Raw genomic sequence first — 6,000 nt, forward strand, 5'->3', positions numbered from 1 at the left:
GATGATGTATAAAAGCTTTTCGAAATGCGAATGTCTGTCTCAAAAATTATTAAAATGTTCGTTAACATTAGCATTTTGACCAAAACTAACCTTCTGATTTTCCTTTCATGTAGCAGAGAGGGACTGCAATAGAAATCAGGGCTGAGTCTCGGGATTATCTCTCATTAGCAGGAGGAGAGCGCGGCCGTGCGTGACAACCCTGGAGTGATGGTCTGTGGCTGCTGTCGTTGATTGTACCCCACGTAGTTTTGTTTTGAACGCGGCGGAATGTTATTCTGTAGGTACAGTTGTGATGAAAATATTTATTAAGAGAGTATTGGTAGTAATTTTATTGTGTAGGGAACTTATTTTTGTTTTTAATTTGTTGTGGATCACGTTGGTTAAGTCGTAAGTGCGAATGATATTTTTTTTATTTTTTAAATAAAACAGTAGGATTTTCTCCTGTGTTATTGTTGCGTTTACAAACACACAAGTTCACATACATATCACACCCAGACCCGAAACAACGATATGTGGATCACACAAAGAGTTCCTCCGTACGGGTATCGAATGCGCTACACGTTACGCGGCAGCCGGTTGCCCAGTCACCGCACCAACCGTGCAAATATACAAGGCAAGCAAACGTCACGACTTTTATTCCATAGGGGTTATAGAAAGAGGCATAGGTGTCATGTTAAATACTATACCCATTTTTAGTGCTTTTAACTGATTTTGTATAATATTCTAGACTAGCTCTAAATGTACAATAACACGACAATTCAATAACCCAATAAATCTCAATCGCACAGAATTACATAACAATAAAATTTATCATTTCAACACCCACGCTAAACTGTTCGGCAATAACATTTAACCCCAGTATAAGCCAGCTAAGTACCCCCTCACACTTGCGCACCCATTTGTCGCAAGTCGCAACAATACGCTACTAATCGCACGACAAAGGCTCGCGTTCAGATATAAATACAAATCGTGTTGTTTTCGGTCGGCACCCCGGTGCGACCCTCGCGATTGGCTGAGGGATTTCGCATGTGAGGATTGTGAGGACAGCTACGATTTTCGAAGGAATTTTATTGGAATCACTAAATTAATAGAGGTATTTTAAATACAAAAATACTACGAAGACGATAAATTTTGTTTATGAAATAAAATCTCTTAAAACAGTTGCTTATCTGCTCTACTGTTTTCGTCTGAATTCTATTTTGCTCGACATGATATCTTTTCCTAATAACTATCGTTTCTTTTCTTAAAGTATGCGATGTATCGATAGTAGGGAAGCCATCCATAGACACCACACACCACTCAATCAACCATCACACAAAACTCACATGTCCACAACTGGCATTCAATCTACATCCACACAAAATTCAGAACAACACACAAACAGTATTTATATTCAAGAAGTCAGCAGAAGAGGGAGGAGGAGAGCTATAAATCTAATAATTAGTAGGGGGCAATGAGCACCGTATTTTCCTGCGGGTCGCGGGACGCGATGCTCATTTTCACGCGGTTCAAACCCGAGAAGGAGAGACCTCCACACTAAACAATGAAGACAATTAATTTTTGTTAATTAAATAAAATATCTCAAAACAGTTGCTTAACTGCTATTTTTGTCCAAATTCTATTTATAATCATTCTGATCTACATGGTATCCTTTCCTAACTATAGTATCTTTTATTAAAGCACAGATTTACATATTCAAGAGCAGCATTCTGCGACACACGCGGCGACAGTAGCAGCACGACGGTCCCCGCGTCAAATGTCGTCGAGTTCCTCGTCAAATAATTACGTGAGTAAGCCGAAAAATGTAAAGACAACAAGTGTGTAAACTGACAGTAGTGTAAACTGACTATAATAGCACAATGTATATAATATTGTCTGTCAAGCTTTAGGGTGCTGTTCCAACAGATATGTGCTATGTAGCTATGCTTCAAGGATATAATAGCTAGTCGATGAAACTATGGGACCGTTTCCACTGATAGTTACCATATGCTACGTAAAGATGTGCTATACAACACAACTGAGTATTATTCGAGGAAGCGATATATCGATCGCAGCATGCATAGCACGCACGTAGGAAATCACATTTTTATCGAATAATCGCCCTTATAGTTATTTCATTTCGAAATAAACACAATTTTGAAAGCAAAGTGCACTATTTTTGTTTGCTCTGATGCAGATTTTTCGACAAAAAAATCACCCCATTGCCCATAGGCGATCATCCTAAAGATTATCCTCAATCCTGCTCCCTCCCAAAGAGTACAGGGAGTGCTGTGATTTTTATTATAAGGATTAATACAATACAACACAACTGAGTACAACATTGATTAAAAATGGATAGTTATTCTTATTATTATTTTATTGAATAAATCCATATTTTTAATCAATAAATCCATTTTATTTATATAGAGTTTTGTTGAATAAGTATTTAGTTTTGGTGAATAAATTGTTTTATTATTATTCTTGGAATAAAACAATTTATAGTGTGGTGTGTTGGTGTGTTTTATTGGTGTTGAGTTGTTGTATTGTTGGGGTTGATACCACGGGAGGGTTTGTTGTAGGTGCCATATGTGACAGATAGTGTTTATTTTTAATTTGATTAAGTTCTTTTTTTGATTGTTGATCTGATTATTTGGGGCTTGGCTTTGTGTAATGAATTTAATTCTTGTAATGTTGGAAAAGTATTAGATGTTTTTTAGGAGACTTATTTCAATCTGTTCGCTTTGTACTGCAGTCTGCAAAGGAGTTAGTTAAGTTATAGATTTAAATTTATTAGGTATTTAAGTGTGTATATATTTAAGTTATGCTTCGGCAAGAATGGCGTTGTGTGAATGAGGTTACTGGAGGCTCAATTAGCCTCTTCCCAAACCCCGATTTCCCAACAACCCCTAAATTCCTAGCCGGCCTAAAAAGGCTGGCAACGTACTTGTAACCTCTTGGGTTTAAAAATAATTATTAAAACTTAAATTTTACCAAATAAACATAAAATTACGTTTGAATGTCCGTCCATATAATTCTCGGAAACTAATCACAACAAATTAATTCACGAAACACACAACAAACAAACATCAGTACCTAAATTTTACATACTAAACGTTCACTAAACAAATATTGACGTCAAAACTCATGAATAAATAATAAATAACCTATTATAATGACGTCATCACTATGTAGGTACACTACGTACTACATATTACTTTATTATAATTAACCGAAGCGAATAAAATCAAAACAAACCCTGTACTATGGAATTTCACGCGCAACTAAATCAATTATTCGTGGGCACAACACTCGGTCCGGGGTTCGACTCCCGCGCATATAATGGTACGAAATGTTGGGGCGGGACAATGCATGTCGGCAGCTAAACGCCTGCGGTATTTCGGCTTATCGATGTTATACAGGGGGTTTGGTGGATTCGTTTTTAAATATTTTTTTACGTTTTAAATTTTTTATTAATTTTGTGCTTTCGTAATGAAATCAAATTCATACGTAAGCGATAAAATGATTTTATTAATCATTGTATAATAATGTTAATTAAATGTTAACATTTTAAGATTTATTTATTTTTATTTATTTATATATAAAAAAATATGTTGGAAAAAGTTATTTTATCCTACCTGAGGGTCGCCTGCAGATATATTTGTAAAACAATGCCTGTAATCCCTCCAAACGTCATTTGACTTTCAACAAATTTGCTCATAGTATGACAACTGATTGTAAATGAATAGAGAGGTAAAAAGAAGTTATTTTCAAATTCTTATACTCACCAGAGCTTTGTAGCTAACACCATAAGATTATTCGAAAACCTTTTACATATCCATATTTACTTAAAGTTAAAATGAACAAAACCTGGCAAAAACCATTAGGCAAGCACTAGCTTCAACAGAGAACAGGTATAAACAAAAAATAAGTAAAAGGAATTTACATTTCCGAAGTTTTACACTGCGGTGCAAGTGTGAAGTACTTTAATATTCCTAACGAAGAGTTATCGACGTATAATTAGCGCTCATACGCGCGTTAGTCGGGTTAGCGGGAATTAGCGCAGAGCCCGCTGTTGATCGCTTTTAAAAAGTTGTGTTTCAAAGATTTTTTCTTGAGTATGAAGATTGTAGGAGTTGGTATGTGCTTTGAGTGGATTTTGGTGACAATTTAGATTGTAGCATAAATAAAATCTTTCCATAAGTTACAATTGTATGCCCTAGCTCATTTTTAGGGGTAAAAATATAAAAATAGGAGCAAAAATAGAAACATAAAATATATAAATAGGAAGTGTCAGACTCTTAATGACTAAAAGTCGCCCCGTTTCCGACTCCTGCTTTTCGAGTCGGAGCCCCAGTAAACCCGCTATGTAGTCCGCAGCTCCGGATGCCCTAGATCACGCCTGATAACCAAATATTGGTAAAATAGGCAATTATTTATCACACTCAAAAATATATTTACCTACATTTATGCAAATTTTCTATAATTATATATTTTTAAAAATCCTATCTCCGCACTCTACAAACTATAAAAAAAAACTATTTCCAAAACTAAAACATCCCCCTGTGAATATTTAAGCCAGCGGCCGCTACACTGCTAATACTCGAAATTGAGTGACAGCCAGAGTTAATAAAAGCTGGGCATAATGTTAGCCATATGTCCGCACCCTTTCGAGCCACAACTGTTTAGTCTGATGCCTGATAGACGTTAAGTAAGATATTAGTGGAAAAATCTGGACGAAAAAAGAATTAATTATTACTATAATATACTTAATTGTTGATCAATGTTAATTTATTACACTCTACTCACTCACTCTGATAGACATTAAATAGTAAAATATTTATGTAAATATCCAGATTAATAAATTAATTAGGTAATCATAATTTTCAGATTTGTTTATATAATCAAACTAGTAAATGATAAATTCTAGAGTTATTTTTAAAATTATGTTGTTAAATGATAAAAATATTTTATTTCAAAATATAACAAGTGGACTTCAGTAGTAATCGAATATTGCAAAAACACAGTATCTTGAATTAATTTGGAATTCTACAACAGCAATAATTGATACATACCAACATACATATATTAAAAAAATAAACTCAAAAATACCTAAAAGAAAAAAAAACAAGAGTCTCAATTATCTCCACAAACGAACTAACCTACCAATTTAAATTAACAGACAATTTTTGGGCAAGTTTAAATTAATAAAATATTCAATTTGAGGGTTGTGCTCGCGGGTAGAACGGGGGAATCCTTTGGGACATAAGCCCCCACGCCACGGTACTGGTACACGCTACCCCTTTGGGACCACTTGTACCGGTTAACCGGGCTTTACTTGGTAACTTGTGATTATTATGGTGATAACAGTATTTTATTGCTATGTTATCTGAAATATTTCGGGTTAATAACTTGCCGCGAACGTAATTTTATATGTCATACCGTATGGTCCTTGTTACCTTGTGTCGATTTATTAAATATTTATACTGTTTTCGTCAGTGTGTATTTCCTAATTTTTTAGTTATGGAAAAAAAAATATTTGGTTTAAGTTTTCAAAAATTGTATCGTAATATTATGATGTAAGAAAGATCCAGATCAACACCAAGGTCAGTTATTTATTACCCGGGCTCCGGCTCAAAAACCAAGAGGAACGGAGTGGTTTTTAGTCAGTAAGAGTTTGACACTCCCTCTCACCTCACCCAAGGCGGGAAAACCATAGGATGATTCCCTCCTCCCTCAAAAGATTACTTAGTTTAACTATACTGTTTCGGCTACTATTTTTACAAAATATTCTTAAAATATTTAGATATAAGTAATTAAATGTAGAATATATGTGTTTTCCAATATTTATTTATCTGCATTAAAAATAAGTGTTCTGTTGTAAATAATATATTTTTTAATTTCTTCCATAAAATAACTGCAAAAAGAATAAATTGAAATTGCAATTTACAACAACGACTCAAGTCTGGCCCAACCCTACTGCGTGGTAAGTGCAAGGTACACGGCGTATTATTGCACAAGTGG

This window comes from Spodoptera frugiperda, chromosome 8, assembly GCF_023101765.2.
Source record: "Spodoptera frugiperda isolate SF20-4 chromosome 8, AGI-APGP_CSIRO_Sfru_2.0, whole genome shotgun sequence".
NCBI classification, from domain to species: Eukaryota; Metazoa; Arthropoda; class Insecta; order Lepidoptera; family Noctuidae; genus Spodoptera; species Spodoptera frugiperda.